Source organism: Canis lupus, chromosome 28, assembly GCF_011100685.1.
Source record: "Canis lupus familiaris isolate Mischka breed German Shepherd chromosome 28, alternate assembly UU_Cfam_GSD_1.0, whole genome shotgun sequence".
Lineage (NCBI taxonomy): Eukaryota > Metazoa > Chordata > Mammalia > Carnivora > Canidae > Canis > Canis lupus.
In genome coordinates this window covers 7,638,306-7,660,374 of record NC_049249.1, presented here as the reverse complement: position 1 = coordinate 7,660,374, position 22,069 = coordinate 7,638,306, and the positions used below count along the sequence as shown (strand labels likewise).

At 41.9% G+C, this 22,069-nt stretch overlaps 1 long non-coding RNA gene across 1 annotated transcript; it reads right to left on the bottom strand.

Annotated features, from left to right (window-relative positions):
- Positions 1-1,563: 1,563 nt before the first annotated feature.
- Positions 1,564-21,397, bottom strand: LOC111093014. Its single transcript, XR_005380257.1, has 3 exons — positions 21,105-21,397; positions 19,364-19,593; positions 1,564-1,693 (listed from the first exon to the last, which is right to left on the bottom strand). It is a non-coding gene; the product is annotated as an uncharacterized LOC111093014 (long non-coding RNA).
- Between the last annotated feature and the right edge of the window lie 672 nt (positions 21,398-22,069).

The window sequence follows — 22,069 nt, the reverse complement described above, 5'->3', positions numbered from 1 at the left end:
CAGAGAAGCCAACTCTTAACTACTATGCTGCATTATCACCCAGGGTGACATATTGGCTGTTGGGGGCATCTCATAGATCATGTCTTATTTGACTCTGGAATGTAACCCCAATAGAATAAAGAAAGTATGGATGAAATATGGAAGAAAGTTTGGGTGCTGAAGCAAGTACACGAATGTCAGGAAGGACTGCAATTCCAACCAATTAAGAAAGAGTCTAGAAGACCTCCTAGATTAAGTAGTAACTAGAAGATGAGGTGGGTAGATGGAAGATGAAGAACTTGGCTGGGAAAGGGAGTGACAATTCCAGTATGCAAACATACATGGCTGGAGCAGAGAAAATGAGAGATTACATCGGAAGGGAAAGGTGGGCAAACTGAACTAAGGAATCTTTCCTGCAGACCACATGGAACCTTTGGAAGATCACGAGCAGGAAAATGGCACACAGGAAGCTGAGGAGGCAACTGAATTTGTGTGTGTTGGGGGTTGGGGTGGACAATGACAGGAGAGGCCAATGCCAGAGCCAGATAAACTCTGATGAGAAATGACAGGATGGGGTAAGAAGGGATAAGAAGACCTGAACAACCTCCACAGACACTTTCTATCAAATCTGAGCTGCAGCACAGAGAAGGGCATGAATAAAGGAAAGGAGGATGGAGGCTGGGAGGGAGGGAGGAAGAAGAAAGGAGGCTTTAGTTGGATTTAGAGGCTTACTGTGTGAGGATGAAAGTCAAAAAGGAGACAAAGATGACTGACTCCAAGTTCAAATCAGCATGAGGTTCCTATGTGGCTCAGGTGGTTGAGGCTCTGACTCTTGGTTTCGGCTGGGGACATGATCTCAGGATCCTGCGATTGAGCCCTGTGTGGAGCCCCGTGACTGACTGACCAGCTCCCTGCTCAGCAGAAAGTCTGTTGCTTCTCTCTCTCTCTCTCTCTCTGCCCCACCCCACCCCCCAGCTCCCTCTGGTTCCCTCTTCTCTAAAATAAATAAATAAATCTTTAAGCTCAAGTCTGTGCATCTTGAACAATGCTGGTTTTTTTTTAATGCTGTTGTTCTTTAAAGTCTTTTTTTTAATTTTTTTATTTTTTTTTAATTTTTATTTATTTATGATAGTCACACACAGAGAGAGAGAGGCAGAGACACAGGCAGAGGGAGAAGCAGGCTCCATGCACCGGGAGCCCGACGTGGGATTTGATCCCAGGTCTCCAGGATCGCGCCCTGGGCCAAAGGCAGGCGCCAAACCGCTGCGCCACCCAGGGATCCCTAATGCTGTTGTTCTTAACAGAAAAAAACAAAGAAAGGGAAACCAGGTTTCCTGGTTGGGGCTTGTGTTGGGGGATTGGGCGGCAGAAGCAGAGATGAGTTTTGTGTTTGTGTGCTTCAGCCTAACACAATAGAATCATCATTTGTGAATATTCCACATAAGCCTGAAACCTGGGAGAGGTATTTTTTTATAAATTTATTTTTTATTGGTGTTCAATTTGCCAACATATAGAATAACACCCAGTGCTCATCCCATCAAGTGCCCTCCTCAGTGCCCGTCACCCAGTCACCCCCCCCCACCTCCCCTTCCACCACCCCTAGTTCATTTCCCAGAGTTAGGAGTCTCTCATGTTCTGTTCTGGGAGAGGTATTGAGGCTGGACTACAAATCTGGTAGTCATCTACTTCAAGAGGATCAAACTCTTCTCTGTGCCTAAAGAAAAAAGAAAAAAGAAAAAGAATCTGCAGCCTTTCTGATTATCCCCCTACTTTCAAAGTGAGGTGGACTCTGAGGGTAGAAGTAGTTGGGCCACTGTCAGTCATTGTCCACTGACAAGTTTTTAATTTGGCACTTGGCACATTAACTCATTTTATTCTCATCCACACTGTCCTGTGAAGAAGGCATTATTTCTCCATTTCACAAGGTTCTGAGTAGTTGATTAGATTGTACAAGGTCATACAGTTTGTACATCAGCAAAACTAGGATTAAAAGTCAAATGGGATTCCCAAATCCAGAGGTGCCTGTTGTTGCAGTCACAGAGCTGGGTCAGTGGCATTAACTCATTGGTTTACTCAAAGGTCAAGGTCAGAATAGTCCTCTGAACCATTAGCCACCAAGCACAAACTCACCTCAAGACCCTGGAATGGGGATGCCAGTTTTTCAGCTTATGATGGTAGGCCATAAATATCCAAAAGCTCCTGGAAAATTCTTCTATTTTGGCCCTGGTAAGAGAGCCATGGCCCATTCAACCCCTCAGATCTGAATACAACAGTGTTAGCAGAAATGGCTTACCTTTGGTAGTGATAGCAAAGATTTACAGAAGTCCTAAGTAAGTTAAACAAAAGTGTCATTCAAAACACAAATTTATTAAAAACCCATTTATGAAATCAAACATTCACAATTTCCCTTGGGACACTGACCAAGAAGATTCTCAGGTAGTAAAGTGGCTCTGAAGCCATTTACTGAGAGGTGTGTAAATAATTTTTTTTTATACATATATATAGCATGTGAGAACTGAGACTCTTTTATGTTAATTAAAAATACCAAGTTTAATTCTGTAACACATACTTCACTCAAAGACAATCATTCTGCAAAATAGAGCCGCCAATAATTGGACCCTTCTACAGCCTGGCACCTTTCTTTCCCCTTGGGAAGGAGCCGTCTCCTAGAAATGCAGACAGCTCGTCCCCAGACACAGGGAGTCGTCACCAGCCTCTAATAACTGCTTGTCTTGCCAGGAAGACGGGCAAGCCAGGGCAAGCCCATGGCCTGCAGCATCTGTGTCCAATTCACTCTCCTCAATAAGCAAACCTTCTTCTACCCTGAGAGCGGGGCAGATATCAGGCTGAACCATTTCATAAGCTCCAACCCAACAGAGGTCCATCTGGGATGCCACCCACCAGGCATGGCTTATGAAAGGTTTCTATTGCAAAAGAACCCTTCACTCCAGCCCTTCCATGTTTCTCATCGTCCATGGCTGTGCAAACCTCCCCCCTTAAACACTCCCTCCCAGGCAGCCAGCACCCCATCCAGCATCAGCTACTTGGGTCCCGCAAACGCTGTTCCAAATGGATCTGTCCAGGAGTCCTGCTTCCATGGTGGGAACTGGCAGGGAGTTTAAAAACCTAACTCTGAAGTCGTGAAAAATTACTCTTGACAGTTTCTGAATGAGCAGCATTGTCTTTGGAAGCAGAGTTGGATTCATTCATTCATCAAACAATGAACTACGGCTTTTTCCTAGGGTGTCAAGATGTTTGTTTGCTTTGTTGCTGCTGTTTGTTTTTGTTAGCTTCTACACTCAAACAGGATTTGGTTTTGCACAGCAGATTCTCCAAATGCAAGAAATTTTAAGATTTTTATGATTTCGTTGCTAACTGCAGCCTTTCATGAATAACTCTGGCCACCTAGTGGCTAGGTAAATCTACATGATAGTAGCCTCATTTGAGGTATAAAAGCTAAAGACCAAACTTAGTAGGTTCATTCTCTGAGGAGAAAGAGTAGTCAGTTCACAGAAATGACCGTCCTTCTTTGCCAGTGTAAGCCAGGCTATAGGTACACCTATCTAGCTAAATAGAACCACATGAACTTCTTGGCATAATAGATTAAAGATGAGTTTTTCTTGTTACTTAGGACATTACAGAAATCTCTTTTCTGACTTTTTCATACATATTCTTAAAGACAAAGACAGTGTCTCTGGAGTGCATAGCACTCAGTAGCAGTAATTCCCATTCTACAGAAGAGGAAACTAAGGCTCAGAGCTAGCCTAACAGCTAGTATGTGGCAGTGTCAAGACTCAAATACAGGGACGCCTAGGTGGCTCGGCAGTTGGGCGTCTGCCTTCAGTTCAGGGCATGATCCCAGGATCTGGGATCGAGTCCTGCGTCGGGCTCCTTGTGGGGAGCCTGCTTTCTCCCTCTGCCTGTGTCTCTGCCTCTCTCTCTCTGTGCCTCTCATAAATAAATAAAATCCTTAAAAAAAAAAAAGACTCAAATATATGCCAGCAGCCAACTCTCACTGATTTCCTTCCCTCTCTGAGTCTTGATCCAGTAAAGACACTGAGCTCAGACAATCCTAACCATATCCCATGGGCTCTGTAACAACTTACCCTGTTTTATCATTCTCTCCATTAACCTCAAACTTCTCACCTATATTAAGGGAAGGATGTAGCTCAGTGTTGGGGGGGGGGAGTAAAAGATATTTACAAGCAATTGAGGGTCTGTTTCTATACATAGGCAAATACGTGTGTACATTACCATTTACTGAGTACCTACTAGCTAAAGGGCATCCTATGACCTAGCATAGAGAAGGTATTCAATTAATGTTCAGTGAACAGAAGTCTGAATAAATTCATAAGCAAAATTTTAAAAATAATAATGAACTTTCTGCATTTGTATCTTTGAGGGGAGTCCCAGCCACTGCTAACTAGCTCCATGATCCTGAAGGAAATGTTCTCTCTGGCACCAATCCACTCATCTGCAAATGAGAAGCCAGTCTAAGGGGACGATTTGGCCCTTCCTCTCCAAGCAGCATGAGAATCCATAATGCTTGTTCGTGAATTTCTTAGAGAGGCCTCAGGAAGGGGCCCCTCTATGTCTGTTAGTTAGCTCTGCCATTCCTTAGCAGTCCTGAGCTCAATAAATACCTGATGATGGCCACTATGTAAGCAGACTAGACTGCAGAGTTAGCCAAAAGAGTTGAGTTTCCTAGAAAGTGAGTTTCTGTCAAATGAACCCAATTTTTCTCCTGGTTTACATTGTCCAAAATTAATTTTTCTTGGGCTGCCAGAAAATAATAGCTCCAAGATATAATAAAAGCATTCTCAGAAAATCAGCAATCAAAACAAAAGCACACAGATTTCCATTTCTAGCAATACAGTCGCCTAGCTATCCTGAAACACTATGGTGACGGGAAAAAAAAGTTGAAAATGCTAAACAAAAGAGGCACCTGCGTGGTTCAGTTGGTTGTGTCTGACTCTTGATTTTGGCTCAGGTCATGATCTCAGGGTTGTGAGATTGAGGCTCAGGGCTGAGATCCACGCTGGGCATAAAGCCTGCTTAAGATTCTCTCTCTCTCTCTCTCTCTCTCTCTCTCCCTACTCTCCACCTCTCCCCCCTATGAATAAATAAAATGCTAAACAAAACATAGAAAGCCCTCCTTTATTTTTTTTTTAAGATTTTACTTATTTATTCATGAGAGACACAAAGAGAGAGAGAGAGGCAGAGACACAGGCAGAGGGAGAAGCAGGTTCCATGCAGGGAGACTGATGAGCTAGATGCTTAACCGCTGAGCCACCCAGGCATCCCCAAAGCCCTCCTTTAAATAAGCAAACAAGTTTCCAAGAAAATAACAGTATTTTACCTTCCTGAGGCCACAGTTGAAGCAGGAGGCCAGAGTTAAGTGACTGCCTCCACTGGGGGCATCTATGGATCTGCAGGTATCTCATGTAGAGTGAAGGGCCAGACTAGCCTGCAGAAAGCCAGGACTCAAGTAGCCTATGCCCTGAGAAAAAAAACTAGAAGAAAATCCACCCAGCAGTGGCAAACAACAAAGAAAATGGTCTGGCACAGCCCTGGCTCTGGGTGAAACAAGAAAAAAACTAAAATTAAAATTTCCCTGAGATTATATAACCACAAATTTGACCACATACAGAGATTTGGGGCCATAAATTTTGGTATCTACATTGTGCCAAAAAAAGGCAAGGAAAGGGGATCCCTGGGTGGCGCAGCGGTTTGGCGCCTGCCTTTGGCCCAGGGCGCGATCCTGGAGATGCGGGATCGAGTCCCACGTCGGGCTCCCGGTGCATGGAGCCTGCTTCTCCCTCTGCCTGTGTCTCTGCCTCTCTCTCTCTCTGTCTGTGTGTGAGACTATCATAAATAAAGAAAAAAAATTAAAAAAAAAAAAAAGGCAAGGAAAATTTCATTTAAAATAAAAAGTTGGGATGCCTGGGTGGCTCAGCAGTTAAGTGTCTGCCTTTGCCCCAGGGCGCGATCCTCGAGTCCCGGGATCAAGTCCCACATCAGGCTCCCTGTATGGAGCCTGCTTGTCTCTCCGCCTATGTCTCTGCCTCTCTCTCTCTGTGTGTCTCTTATGAATAAATAAGTAAAATCTTTAAAAATAAAATAAATAAAAGTGTCAGCAAATGAATTCACAATCAAAAATTACACAAAAGGAAATAAGACACCAAGAGTGGAAATCAGCAGAAACAACCAATAAAAGAACTTGATTCATAAAGACTTCAGGTATTAGAATTACTGGAAACAAAACATAAAATAAGAATGTTTAATATGTTTTTAAGAAATAGAAAGAATCAAAAACACAAATAAAAACTCATCTAAAAACAAACCAACTATAACTTCTTGAAATTAAAATATTTAAATTTAAATTTAAAATTCAATGCAAGGGTTAAGCCACAGATTTAAAAAAAAAAAATCACAACTAAAGAAACCAAATAGGTCTGAAGAAATTTAACAGAAGACAACACATAAAGAAAGCCAAATATATGAAAAAGAGGGTAAGTAAACAAAAAGTTAGTGAGAAGGTCCCACAGATACTTAATTGGTACTCCAGAAGACAGTAAAAGAGAATGTTGAGAATTTGCCCAAATTGATCTGATTCCAATCTCTTATTCAGGAATTCCAATGCATTCAAAGCAGTGAATTCTAGACCAAGAAAGGATGTTTAAAGTAGCTAGAGTGAATGGGTGACGGGCACTGGGGGTTATTCTGTATGTTGGTAAATTGAACACCAATAAAAAATAAATTAAAATAAAATAAAAAAATAAAATAAAATAAAATAAATTACAGAAATAAAAATAAATAAATAAATAAATAAAGTAGCTAGAGAGGGGATCCCTGGGTGGCTCAGCGGTTTGGCGCCAGCCTTTGGGCCCAGGTTGCAATCCTGGAGTCCCGGGATGGAGTCCCACATCGGGCTCCGAGCATGGAGCCTGCTTCTCCCCATGCCTGTGTCTCTGCCTCTGTGTGTGTGTGTGTGTCTATCATAAATAAAAAATAAATAAATAAATAAATAAATCTTTAAAATAAATAAATAAATAAATAAATAAATAAATAAATAAATAAAGTAGCTAGAGAGCAAAGATGGACTCCTTCAGAGGAATTAAAATTAAAATTAAGCTTAGCGAACACTTCTCAATGACAGGAGTCAGTAGACAGTGGGATAAGACCTTCAAAGTGCTGAGAGAAAATAACTTTCAACCTAAAATTATGGACTTAGAGAAATTATCTTTCATGAATGAGAGTAAAGGTACTTTTAGGTAAACAAAAACAGAAAATTCACCAAAAGACTCTCACTAGACGTGCTTCTTAAAGAACATACTCCTAAAAGGAATATGGCCCAGAGGAATAGCTGAGCTATAGGAAGAGGGATGAAACACATGGTATACATGTAACTAAATAATTCTGACTATAGAATCACTACTAAAAAGCTTAATAAAAAGAATGTCACTTTCCAAAAATATAGCAGTACTCCACTCTGATATTTCTGAGTAATATTCATTCTTAAAATAAACCAAAGTGAAAACACAGATTTAACAAATATTTTTACCCCTTTCCACGTCTTTCCTCAAGCCTCCTTGCCTCTGCTTTTTTCTACCTTTGGGTACATAAAGTTAAAAGCTGTATTGGCCAAACCTACCTAAATATAAAAGCAGTTATCAGAGTGTCAAACACCATAAAAAGATGATTCAGGAAATCTTTGGTGACCGAATAAGAGCACATTGGGCAGACTGCCGAGGTTGGAAGTGAGACACAGGAAGGGGTGAGGGACAAGTCAGTTATGGGTGAGATGAGACGTGGGGCCAGGTCACCAGAGGACAAGGACAAGCTCAGGGGTCCAGGGGTACCTTGGAGCTCTTAGAAGTCTCTACTCTAAGCCTGGAGGTAATCCTTCCAGAGTAAACCAGGATTTACTTAGCAGAAATTCCAACTTCAGGAATCCGTGAATTGTGTGCAATCCCAAAGAATTAATATTTTTCTCTTTTAAGACTTATTTCTTCAAGGTATCTTAAGCTGACACTTTGTGAGTGCTGATTCCATACCAGGCACAGAGCACTTTAGATTGTTGTTTACTCTTCAAACGAACCTTATGAGGAGATTACTATTTTTATTGTCCCAAGGAAACCAAAGTTTAGGGAAGTTAAGTAATTTGCCCAAGGTAGTAGAGCTAGTAGGGGATCAAGTCAGGACCTGAACCCAAGTTAGTCTGACTTCAGAGCTCATACTATCCATCACTATCTTTTTCTGCCTCCCTTAGCTCTTTTTACTATAATAAGACCCTATTTATATTTTTTCAAGGTATAGACCACCACGTGATAATAAAGTAACTGTGTGTGTATATATATCTAATTTATATTATTGTGTACATTTTACATGTTAATGATGAAAATTAACTACATTATATATGTACATATGACTTGATTTATTTTCTTTAATTTAATAGAAGGCAAGGACTTAAGTCTTTCATCAACTCAGGGACCCACAGTCTGGGGCATCACTATTTGAGAACACTCTATGTCTTATTCATCTTTGTGTTCTCCATCTTTAGCACACAGTAAGTGCTTTATAAATGTCTGACTTTCTCAATAGCCTAAACAGTTCCATGCTTTTGGGTGAAGACTGCTTGGAGGTTTAAGAGGTGTTAGAGTATACTAGTAAGGTAAGGATTAAAAAGACAATAACAGGGCAGCCCGGGTGGCTCAGCAGTTTAGCGCCGCCTTCAGCCCAGGGCCTGATCCTGGAGACCCGGGATCGAGTCCCACATCAGGCTCCCTGCATGGAGCCTGCTTCTCCCTCTGCCTGTGTCTCTGCCTCTCTCTCTCTCTCTCTCTGTGTGTCTCATGAATAAATAATAAAATCTTTAAAAAAATAATAATAATAATAAAATTAAAAAAAAAAAAAAGACAATAACAGCTTTCCAAAACATGGTCCAAAAAGCTCTGACAGCGTCAGGAGAAATGGATTCCTCTTCCAGTTCTGTCATTAGCTATGTAGCTATTTCACTTCCCTGCAGTGGTATAAATACTACAACATAAACATTTAACAACAATAAAACATGGCCCTGATTTGTACCACTTGCCAATTTCCATGGTATAAAATCTCCCACCATGGCTGATTTCCAGGTAACATGCCATTACTCGGTCACTGACACCACTTTGAACACAGACATGCAGTAGCACATCATTTTCCAGTATTTCCACCCTTCACATACAACACACACAACTCCAAGAGCTTCAATTATAGTAAAATACAATAACTAGTAGGTGATGAGTTTTGAGTATTTATGACCTTGGTTTACTTATTTAATACATAATTTATTGCATTATAATTTAGTTATGCTTATATAATTTTATTTTTTAAATGGCTGTACCACATTATGAAATTCCTGAAAATGTAACAACACCGAGTCACAAGCTGGCTCCCTAGATCTTATCTGTCTCATCTACAAAATTCTAAGAATCATGCAAAACTTTAAGACTGAGGATTTGTGTAAAGATTAAAACTACAGAAGTATTTATCACATTGTTGTTTATAAAATCATAAACTATAAATACATTAAGCCTCTGACAATAGATCAACTAATAACAACAGTAATGTTCACCAAACACTTACCGTGTGCCTGGTGCCACAGTCACCTCCTTCCTACTTTCCAGTTAGCAAACTCACCAACTGACCATCGATCTTTCTAGAAAACATCCTGCCAGGAGCGAGCTGAACATCTGGCCTAGTTGGCCCCTTTCCAGTACTCTGTAGTCTGTTCCTACGAGTGAGGCTGTGTTCTTCAAAAGTAAGGGATGTTTGTCCCTAACCTTGTCTGAGCCCACTGTACTTGTTACAGTGTGTGCTCTAGTTAACTATTACACACTACAAAGAAATGAGCGTGATAAGAGGGAGTTACTGTTTCTCTAAATCTCATTTCAATGCTTTGGAAAGATGGCTTGAGACAAAAACGCTTTCAAATTGGGTGTGAGGAAAAAAACTCAAAAAATGGGGGAAATCATAAATATAAGAGAGAGTGCATTCAAGGTACACACTTATACTAAAAAATATTCTTTGCTGTTTGTCTGAAATTTGAATTTAACTGAGTGTCGGGTGTTTCGATGGCCACTCTACTTGTGGCGCCTCTACATACTCCTTATCCTAAGCACCCCAAACATCAGCTTCACCCATAGGAAACTATTTTATACTTACAGTAACCTTTGTGTCCCTACAGACCTCTGTCTGCCAGCAGAAAGAAAAATCGCTCTCCTCCTCTAGGACAAAGGTTGGGCCTCTTCTAGCGCGTAGTGAGGAGCTTCCCTAGAAGGTGGCCTGAGCAGCTGGCTCAGTGGGAGCCAGAGGTCCACATGAGATCCACAACATTCCTAGTGCTTGAGACAGTGAGAAGGCAAGGCATGGCCCAGAAGACAACCCTCGCCTACTTGACACTTTTGGCCAGGAGTAGCCTAGCTCTTAAGTAGGCCTGGGAAGCCAACCAAAATTTCCCACAAGACACCCCCCCCCCCCATGCTCTTCCCATACATCCAAATCCTTTTGAAATCCCTACTCCTGGATTAAACAACCCATCTTCAACTGCAAGTGAAGTCATGTATATATCCTTCAAATGAGTCCAAATTCCACTTAAACAGAAAAAGCCTTTCCCAGTCACGTCTGCCCAAAATAGAAGGGGAGACATTGTCTAAAGGCGCTAGAGCATTGCACAGAACACACGTGTGTAAACTTTCCCCTTGTCTTAGGGACTATATATTTGGATGACACATTTTGACACCCCCATGAAAGGTGGGGTTGCTACTGCAGTGAGGAAATTGCCTATGATTAGGGGAATATGTGGAAGGACAGGAATGTCTCTTTGGAGCACCTCACACGTGGTAATAGCTGTCATGAAAATGACCCCAATTTTGCCTCTTCTCACTGGGGAACAAGAGAGGAATTTACTTCCCTGTCTTTGAAAGGGGTATCCTTGGTGTGAGTTTTAGATGTAGCGGATTTCTAACTTTTAGGAAAACCTATAGGTTTAGGCAGAGGCGGCATGAAGGCCCACAGCTGGAAACCAAAATCTTGGATTCTGGTGATTGGGAGTTTAACAATGATGCTATTTGAGAGTGGAAAAACTGGAAAGGGTCATGATTGGATTGCTAAAATGAATGAGGTGCCTCACCTGTAGAATTCTCTGTTGCCACTAAACAAGACACTGAAGACTAATGATGTAGAAGATAATCGATACATAATTAGGTGAAAAGTTGTGAAACATGTGCAATAATAATTCACCAAAATGCGGAGCGTGGTAATCTCTGAGTGATAGAATTACTTCTTTTTCACTAATACTCATTTACTTTTTTTTTAACAATTGAAAAAAAGAAAAACTCATTCTATACATATAAAAAACCTTTAAGCACTTCAGAAGCAAAAATCTGTGCTTTTAATTCAGGAAAAAAAAAAAAAACAAGGAACCAAAATCTATTAAAATCAAACCATGGAAGGAAATTCAACAGGGCTTCAAACCATTCTCTACATCACAGAAATAACATTTGTGAAACTTTAGATTTATAGACTTCCCATGAAGCCAATAAGGGTATATGTGAGCTACAAAGATCACAATGATAACACAGAGAACAGTTAGCAGTTCCAGAACTCTTCCTTACTCTGCACCAGGCATCAGGCTTAACACTGCATTATCTCAGTTTCTTAGCAACCCTACAAAGTAGATAGTATCATTATCCCCAGTGTTCAAGGTTCAGGATGTAAAGTGCCTTGCCTAAGGACCCACAGCAAGCAAACAGATGACCCTGACCCTTCGCCCTGCGTCTGAGCAAATACTGGCCTCAGTTTCCACGTGCCGCACCTCTGAGTGTCTCTAACAAATGATGTCTCTCAGGCATAATTAGGCCAGCATTCTGAACTGTCAACGAGATCTTTTTCCTATTTTGATTGTCGAAAGAAAGAAAGAAAGAAAGAAAGAAAGAAAGAAAGAAAGAAAGAAAGAAAGAAAGAAAGAAAAGAAAAGGAAAAGAAAGAAAAGAAAAGAAAAGAAAAAAGAAAGAAAAGAAAAGAAAAGAAAAGAAAAGAAAAGAAAAGAAAAGAAAAGAAAAGAAAAGAAAAGAAAAGAAAAGAAAAAGAAACTCTAAAGGCACCAAGAATCCGTGTACTTTCTTCAGCAGTTCTGGGGGTGGGGGGAGTTAACCCAGGTCTATAGTCCTGGGCACTAGAACGAATGCCAGCAAGCATCAAAAAAAAAGGTAGTCTGGTCAACCAGCTGGTTATCTGTAGAATAGCCAGTTGGCTCAAGGACTGAACTAGATTGCTTTCCTAAATGTTCTAATTGGATGCCTGACTTCAGTTCCCTCCTTCTATCCCCTACTCCTACTCCTGCACCAACCCCCTCACCCAGGGAGGAAGAAAACCAAGGTGGGTCTATAATAAATACAGTCTGCACAACAGGGCAGAGAATGAAGACTAACGACCAGGTGTTTCTCTACACAACAAACAATCTTTTGATGTTTGTTTTTCTTTTGTTTTGCTATTCTCCCTGAACTGATACTCTGTCTTATTAATTAAATAAAGCCTGGTTGGATATCTTGTCTTTGAAAACTATAGCAACATCGAAACACACCAGCCTCTATGGCAGGGTTCTACGATCTCCCTTCCCCATTTACCTAGACAGAAGGAAGACAGTCTTGACCTCTAAAGCTATAGGTATTTACCACCAAGACTATCACATACACTACTTGTTAAGACTTTTAACTAGTGAAATGGTCCCAGCAGCCCAGATCTCACTAGCAACATGGCAGTGAAGTTTATTTAGAAAGAGCATAAACAAGCCAAAGGTATGAGGAAGCTGGTGCCTTCCCCACACAGACCTCCTTGGCATTAATCACAGAAACGGTGTGTTTCAGGAGTCTAGCTTAAAGGGAGTAAGAAAACCCGACGCTGCATTCCATAATTCTTATTCACTACTAAAGCCGTGAGGCCAGGATGTGTGTTTAAAGCCTCTTTAATTCAAAGACCTGTTATCTTTACTTGACCTTATTTCCTGTCATTGGCAAGAATCAAGCTGCTTCTATTCCCCCTAATAGCCATATAGTATAACTCTTGCTGGGAACAACTGCTGTGTGTACCTTCCTTTGTGGCAGGCCGCAATCTTGGGAAGTAATATGTCTGTTTTAAAAAGAGTCATTTACAGCCTGCTGTTTGACCTAAGGGATTCAGAAGCCCACCCTTTTCTGGCCTCATACACTGTATTTCCTTCCTGGGTTTTTCGCAGGTTTAATGCAGCACAGGTGGTGGTGTGTTTCCAAACCAGGTGTCTGAGGCTAAAGACATTTGCTGAAATATTCAGCTTGGATCTTTCTTTTTGGCTTGGAATTTAGCACTGTGAACTGCTGAGACTTGGTGATGGCTTTACTTTTTTTTTTTTTTTATTACATTTCTGACTGTCCTTTACACAGGTTTTCCTCCCTGCAGTTTACTGCTCCTTGGAGATGCTATAAAATCTTTGCAGTTTACTTACCTACACTTCTCAATGTAGTGTCGATGCCACACACACAAACTGGACACTCTCTGGTTGATTGGGTATAGGGCTGGGGCTGCAACTACTTAACATCTTAAACATGAAGACATCAGAGTTCAGAGATAGTAAGGGACACCTCCGACCCCACTCAACTCCCATCCATCCACCCCACCCCTTCCTTCCCCCACCCGGCTACCAACACTTAGCGTCACGTAGTTGACATGATAGGGAAGGCCTGAACTCTGCTTCTTTTTGACCTTGCAACGGTTGCTTCCATATAATAGAAACCCCTTCACTTCAGTGTTATGAAGACCAGAGTTGTGTTCACATTATAAGCAGTACATATTTATATATTATATGATATAAATAAAATTTCATATCTGTTTATTTGCTTGCCTAGTGTTTATGTTCCTCACAAGACTCTAAGCTCCACATGTAAGGAAACCAGGTAGATGAACCTAGCACCTTAAACACAGTAGGAGGGCAGCCTGGGGGGCTGTGGTTTAGTGCCACCTTCAGCCCAGGGTGTGATCCTGGAGACCCAGGATTGAGTCCCACGTCAGGCTCCCTGCATGGAGTCTGCTTCTGCCTCTGCCTGTGTCTCTGCCTCTCTCTCTCTCTCTCTCTCTCTCTGTGTGTGTGTGTGTGTGTGTGTGTGTGTGTGTCTCATGAATAAACAAATAATATCTTTAGGGCAGCCTGGGTGGCTCGACGGTTTAGCAACACCTTCAGCCCAGGGCATGATCCTGGGGACGTGGGATCGAGTCCCACATCAGGATCCCTGTGTGGAGCCTGCTTTTCCCTCTGCCTGTGTCTCTTTTTTTATTTTTATTTTTTTTTAATTTTTATTTATTTATGATAGTCACACAGAGAGAGCGAGAGAGGCAAAGACACAGAGAGGGAGAAACAGGCTCCATGCACCGGGAGCCCGATGTGGGACTCGATCCCGGGTCTCCAGGATCGCGCCCTGGGCCAAAGGCAGGCGCCAAACCGCTGCGCCACCCAGGGATCCCTCTGCCTGTGTCTCTGCCTCTCTTTCTCTGTCTCTGTGTGTCTCTCATGAATAAATAAATAAAATATTTTAAAAATAAATAAATAAAATATTTAAAAAAACATGGTAGGAGCTCAGAAATTTTGTTTAAAAAGGTAAATAAGCGATTTACAGATGCTAAACAGCACCATGGGAATGAAATAACCAAAATCCAAAATGCAGAAAATTCTATAGGACAAATACCAGTTTCTTCAGCAAATACATTTTTTTAAGATTTTATTTTTTTGAGAGAGAGAGCCCACATACAAGTGGAAGGGAGGGGCAGAGGAAGAAGCAGATTCCTCCTTGGGTAGGGGCACCAATGCAAGGCTCGAACCCAGGACCCTGGAATCATAACCTGAGACAAAGGGAGACATTAACTGAGCCACGAGGGACCCCCCAACAAAAACATTCCAAGACAAAAAACGTAGGGAAGAAATCTAGAGATTAAGAGATTTGAGGAACCTATGAATCAGATGTGAAATGTCAAAGTGATGAGATAGGAAAATCTCAGACTGCTTGGATGCTAGTTAATATCATTGTTATTTTCTTGTAGGTATAACAATAATATGGTGGTTGTGTTTAAGTAAGAGTACCTATCTTTTAGAAATACATACCAAAATATTTACAGCTGAGCTGATAAGATGTCAGGAATTTTTTTTTGAGAGAGAGAAAGAGTGAGTGGCAAGGGAGGGGCAGAGGGAGATGGAGAGAGAGAATCTTGAGCAGAGCCCGACTCAGGGCTCAATATCATGACCCTGAGATCAGGACTTGAGCCAAAATTAAGAGTCAGACACTTAACTGGCGGAGCCACCCAGGTGCCCCAAGATGTCAGGAATTTTGTGTATAATCTGGGGGTGGGAGGGGTGATTGGGAGTGGAGATGAAAGAGGATTGACCTGAAGTTGATCACTGTTGAAACTGAAGGAAGTTTATCTGGGTTTGGGGGGTGTCCATGGACTATTTTGTTATTTTGTGTATGTTTGAGATTTTCTATAATAATTTAGAAGTAAGGAAGAAAGGGAGAGAAAAAGAAAAATGGAAAGGAGGGAAGATACCACCTTTACAGTCAAACCTGGATTCAAATCTTGGCTCCCTCACTTATCAGCTGTAACATTCAAGGTTACAATTTATCATCACCAGCCAGTTTCCATAACTGTGATGGGACTAAAAATAGCACCTGTCTCCTAGTAAGAATCAAATGAAATCCCATATGTAAAGTATGTCTAATAACTTAACACCCGAAGAATAAGCCAATCAAGAAATGGGCAGAAGACATGAACAGACATTTCTCCAAAGAAGACATACAAATGGCTAACAGACACATGAAAAAATGTTCATCATCACTTGGCATCAGAGAAATACAATTCAAAACCACAATGAGATACCACCTCACACCAGTTAGAATGGCTAAAAGTAACAATACAAGAAACAACAGGTGTTGGCAAGGATGCAGAGAAAGGGGAACCCCTCCTAAACTGTTGGTAGGAATGCAAGCTGGTGCAGCCACTCTGGAAGACAGTATGGAGGTTCCTCAAAAAGTTGAAAATAGAGCTACCCTACGACCCAGCAATTGCACTACTGGGTATTCATCCCAAAGATATAGTTGCTGTGATCCGAAGGAGCACCTACACCCCAATGTTTATCAGCAGTAATGTCCATAATAGCCAAACTATGGAAAGAGCCTAGATGTCCATTGACAGATGAATGGATAAAGAAGATGTGGTGTATATATACAATAGAATACTACTCAGCCATCAAAAAAATGAAATCTTGCCATTTACAATGACATGGATTGAACTAGAGGGCATTATGCTAAGTGAAATAAGTCAATCAGAGAAAGACAATTATCCTATGATCTTCTATGTGTAATTTAAGAAACAAAACAGAAGATCATAGGGGAAGGGAGGGTAAAGCAAAACAAAATGAAAACAGAGAGGAAGGCACACCATAAAAAACTCTTAATCATAGGAAACAAACTGAGGGTCACTGGAGGGGAGGTGAATGGAGGGGATAGGGTAACTGGTGATGGACATTAAGGAAGGCACACGATATGATGAGCACTGGGTGTTCTATCAGACTGATGAATCACTGACCTCTACCTCTGAAACCAGTAATGTGTTAATTAATTGAATTTAATAAAATCAAAAATCATAAAAAGTGTGTCTAACAAATAGCATGTAATAAATGGTAATTGTCCTGAAGACCAAATGTTAAACATGTTATCCAAGTATAATTGGTGCTAAAAAAGATTACATTTTAACAACAAAAATTACTAAAATTCCAGAATCCTGAGTAGATACCATGCTAGATGTTCTATAGTCAAAACTCATTTAATCCTCATACTTAAAGTGAATCCTCTCTAAGCAAGATTTTTTTAAGGTTTTATTTATTTGAGAGAACTCATGAGTGAGAACACAGGCAGGGGAGAGGGAGGAGCAGGGAGCCCTACTCAGGGACTCGATCCCAGAACCCCTGGATCATGACCTGAGCAGAATGCAGCTGCTTAACTGACTGAGCATAATCATAAAAATAGTTATTCTCACAAAAATATCAGAGGACTTCATCCATTTTCTGAAGGCTTTTAAAATATCTCATATTCAGATCATTTTCTTTTGAATCATTCTATCAACTTTCTCTCTTCCAATTAATAACTGAACAAATCCTACCAGATTCATATTTGGTAATGGCTTTGTCTGAAACCATAGGAATTCTCCAACATGACCCTTCAGCACACTTCCTGAAGTCCTGCATCTTCTCAAGATTTATTTATAGTTTTTTTGGCTAGATGCTGATATTGAGTAGGAAGGAGGGGAACAGAGGGATATTAATTTTATAAATTGTTAGTTATTAGAGAATTCTGCTCCCCTGTGCAACCTGCCAATTGTTGAGACTAGAATACTGGATCTCCAGTGACCTCCTCCTATAACTGCAAATTTCACATAAATCGTGCATAGCTGGATACTCCTGAAAAGCATTATTAGACTTGACATTTGAGTATTTCAATCCAAAATGGTTTAGGCCTAATTATCTTTCCAATTCCCCCAAATCTCTATTTCTCTTTGATTTTATGAATGTAGATGAAACAACATCCTCTTAAACCCATTCAGATGGACAAAGCTGAAAGAGCACCAGAGGCTACCAAAGGCAATGTTAAAAAGTTAAATATGTACCTTGGCCTTTTGTAGTTGTGTTAACCAAAATTCACTCCTGATGCTTAACCAGAGAATTCCTTCCAATTCAATCCATGCAAATAAAAAGTTCAGCTCTAACATACAAAGTAAAATAGGGAATGTCACCATAGGGGGCAAAATATCATTGTATTTTTTTGCCTTATCCCCTAATGCAAACATAATCTCCATTGATTATTTTAAATAATGTCATAATGCAAAAAAATCTGAGCAGTATAGGACAGGGATCAGGGGAAAGTACATAAATATGAGAGATTTTACTTCCTAAACCACATAAAACCCTGCAAAGATAAACAGCATATAGCCAACTGAGTTTATATCCATAAATGTGAAAATCTGCCTACACCAATGTTGACCAAAGTTGCCTGAGCACACGGGAATTAGGTTTGGAGCCTATTAAACATAGATTCTCGGGATCCTCCTACAGAAATTCTAATCAATAGGTCTAGGAATAGAGCCCAAGAATTGATACCTTTTAACAAGTATCCCAGGAATCCTTATGCTCACATAAGTTTAAAAACCACTGACTTGGTCAAATTAGAACTTTATTTTTTTTAAGATTATTTATTTACTTATTCATGAGAGAGAGGCAGAGACACAGGCAGAGGGAGAAGCAGGCTCCATATGGGGAGCCTAACGTGGGACTCGATCCTGGGACTCCAGGATCACGCCCTGGGCTGAAGGTGGGCACTAAACCGCTGAGCCACCCAGAGATCCCCAAATTAGAACTTTAAAAGTGAGTATGGTTAAACAATGAACACAGGGCCTCCATCCAGCTGATCTCTGGAGTCAACATGAAAAGGAAACTGAAACAGTCTTTGACATCAGGCAGATGTTAGGTTGGATCTCGGCTTTGTTATTTACTTGCTCAAAAGCCCTTGAACAAGTAGCAAACATTACTACGCTTTTTTCTCCTTGTATGTAAAATGGGTGTAACATGGACCCACGAATTTTTACAGAACTAAATAAGGTGAGAGGACTCAGTACCGTGTATGATAGATAGCAGTCAGTGTGCTCAGTTAATTCCCTTCCTCTTTTATATCTTTAAAAACATTTTAAAGGTTTTATTTATTCATTCATGAGAGACACAGAGAGAGAGAGAGGCAGAGACATAGGCAGAGGGACAAGAAGGCTCCATGCAGGGAGCCTGATGTGGGATTTGACCCTGGGTTGCCAGGATCACACCCCGGGCCGAAGGCGGCACTAGACCACTGAGCCACCCGGGCTGCCCCCCTTCCTCTTTTATATTTTAAATGGGCCCCACAGAGAATAGTGCAGGGCAACATGAGCTCTGAGAGTTGGCATGCTTCCTACGGGTCAGGTGCCCACTGCCATATCCTCCTCTGCCAGACCCCCAACTGCTGCTTCCCATTCATCCTCCCCACTGCCCCCCGTCACACAGGACTCCCTTGGGTGATATTAGACACACCACAGCCGTAATGTGCCAGTGAAGACAACCTGGTGACAGGTATGAAGAACCGGTCCCCTCTTCCTTCCCCACAAGGGGCTCATCCCCACACCACACTTTATTCTGTCACAGTCTCCCCTTCTGTTACGAGCAACAGCCATTACTTTCACAGGAAACCTCTAACTTTTCTTTCCCTTCTTTTGCTCAGAGACCTCAGAAAACTCTTCCTCTTACCTGCCTCCACCTCTCGCCACCTGCGTTCTATGTGGGTGCCAGAACCAAGCTTAATAGGGGCTGCCGAACAGGAGGACAGCTCTAGGAGTTCTTCCATCTGACGCACAGGAGAGCCATCTGTTCAAAAGTGAAGCTGGAACGAAGAGCCTTGCTATCCACCTGGCGAGTTCTTGAAGACACCCAAAAGTTCTCCTCAGGATCACTCCAGAAACTTGTGCCTCTTTCTTAACCTTCGAGAGAAAACTTTATCAAATACCAACACAGTCACATGCGACTTGTTTTTCATCTTTTTACTGCTGCTCTTGGAGGTGAGGGACCCTCGTCCAGGCTCACCTGGAATCACTGAGGCCCACAAATGTGAAGGCCATGATCTTCCCCCTACTCTGACGTGCTTCTTGGCACTCATTCCGGCGTACCCTTCAGAGGGAAGTGGTGAAAACCCTGTGGTTACTGGGGGCTTCTCCCCTCTTTGGTTTCTCTCTCTCTTTTCTCTCCTCCCCATCTATTGCTTTTCCCACTTCTCAATTTAGCACCATCAGACCTGGATCCAAATTCTGACAGTCTGACTTACTTAGTGTGTGACATGGAGCATACTACTCTTCTGGGCCTCAGTGTTCTCATCTTTAAGGTGGGAGTAGTTACAGTACCAACTTCATAAGATCACTGTGAAAATGAAATATATTAATAAATTCAGAAAAGCATGTGTGTGCATGTGAGCAGGTGCATGTGTCTGTGTGTCTTGCACTTAGCATCATGGCTGGCATAGAGTAAGCATTCAATAAATGTTAGCTGTTGCTTTTGATAGTTCCTTTGAGTCTTTTACCTACGCTAGCATGGGCTTGCCAGAAAATCTGGAGAATATTCCTGGGCTCCTCAAGTGCCAGACTCATCCTCACTACTGGAAGGAGATGTGTTCAATAAAGTCACAGCAGAGAAGGAATGAAAAGCTTTCGTGAGGTCAAGGAGCCTGTCGGATTTTTTTCAAGGGAGATTCACTTTTGTTAGGTTCTATTTTCCAAACCATGACAACTTCTTCAGGTCAGGAAACAACAGATGCCATTTAGCCTTTGAACACACTTTAATTTTTTACCGAAAGTAAAGATGTATTTTAATTTTCTAAATATAAACCAGGCATGATTATTGAGGATAATTTGGGAAAACACAGAAAGGTTCAAAGAAAATGAAAATCACCTGAAATCCCCTCCTTCCAGGGGCAAACCACTAAGAACATTGCAATCTTTTCCATATGCATATATCTCTATGTTTGTTAAAAATATACTTCTACCATTTTTTAAATGTTTTTGTTATATTTTTTTGTTTTGCTTTTGTCACTTAACTTATACAGTGCATATTTCCCAGGATTAAACATTCATCAAAAATGACTATATCGTAATCCATTATGAAAATACGCCATGATTATTAACATTCTTCATTGCTTCCAATTTTATACAGTTTAAACAACCTTGAAGTGAACATTTTTATCAGAATTTTTTTTGTTCTCAATTCTGAGTATTTGGGGGAGGTATCTGGAGGGGGGCTGCCAGGGTCAGAGGGGAATGCCTTTCCTAAGACGCTCGCTCGGCAGATACTGCAAAATCTTTCAGGAAGGTTGTGCCGCTTTACAATCCCATCAGCAAAGTCAGAAGGACCTAAAGGTTTGGTTTTGTTTTGTTTTTTAGTTTCTGGGTCCTAGTGAATAACCCGGGTGGCTTGTGACCAGAGGTTGCAAAGGGCTACGCACCGGAGCGCTGGAGAGGGACGCACACTGCTTCCCGCCTGCTTGTTTGCTTCAAGAAGAGCTCAGGTGCATTAAAGAGGCACCGCGCTTCCAACAGCTCCTGTGGCCTGACACTACCCGAAATTTCTCCACCATCGTTTTAGCAAACTCCAAAGGCAGCCGCGTGCAGAACACCGTGAAAGCCTCCTCACCCAACTAACCAACTCAGCTCCTCACGTCGCCCCTGGAGCGCCAAGCCCCAGGGGAACCGCCTACTCCCGCCCGGGGGCTGCGGCCCACCGCCCCGCGGCTCCTCCCGCGGCTCCTCCCGCGGCTCCTCCCGCGGCTCCTCCCGCGGCTCCTCCCGCGGCTCCTCCCGCGGCTCCTCCCGCGGCTCCTCCCGCGGCTCCTCCCGCGGCTCCTCCCGCGGCTCCCACGACCCGTAGGCCCCGCCCCGCCCCGCCCCTGCGCCTGCGCAGACAGCAGGTGCGCCTCGCCCGGAGCAGGTGCCCGGCTCGGCTCGCAGTGTTGAATGAATGATTTGTCTTGCCTTGTCCTTCAAAGAGCTTTCTATACTGGTAACACGTGCCCGACAGGTGCTTTTTTTTTTTTTTTTTTTTAAGATTTTATTTATTCAGGAGAGACACAGAGGCAGAGACATAGGCAGAAGGAGAAGCAGGCTCCCCTTGGGGGGCCCCATTCGGAACCCGATTTCAGGTCTTAGGGATCCCGCCCTGAGCCAAAGGCAGATGCTCAGCCACTGAGCCACCCAGGTGTCCCCAGATGCTATTCCTTTTAAGTTAGACAAAGATACTTTATTTACAAATATTTATATTAATAGCATGATGGTACATCAAATGAAGAGTACAGCAGTCTGAGGAAGTCCTGTCACAAATCAGTAAGACCCACTGAAACTAACTCTGAGAATCTGGGTGTTGCGCCTAAACAAGCCGCTGTATTTAGTTTGATTGCTACCTTATATCCCTTAT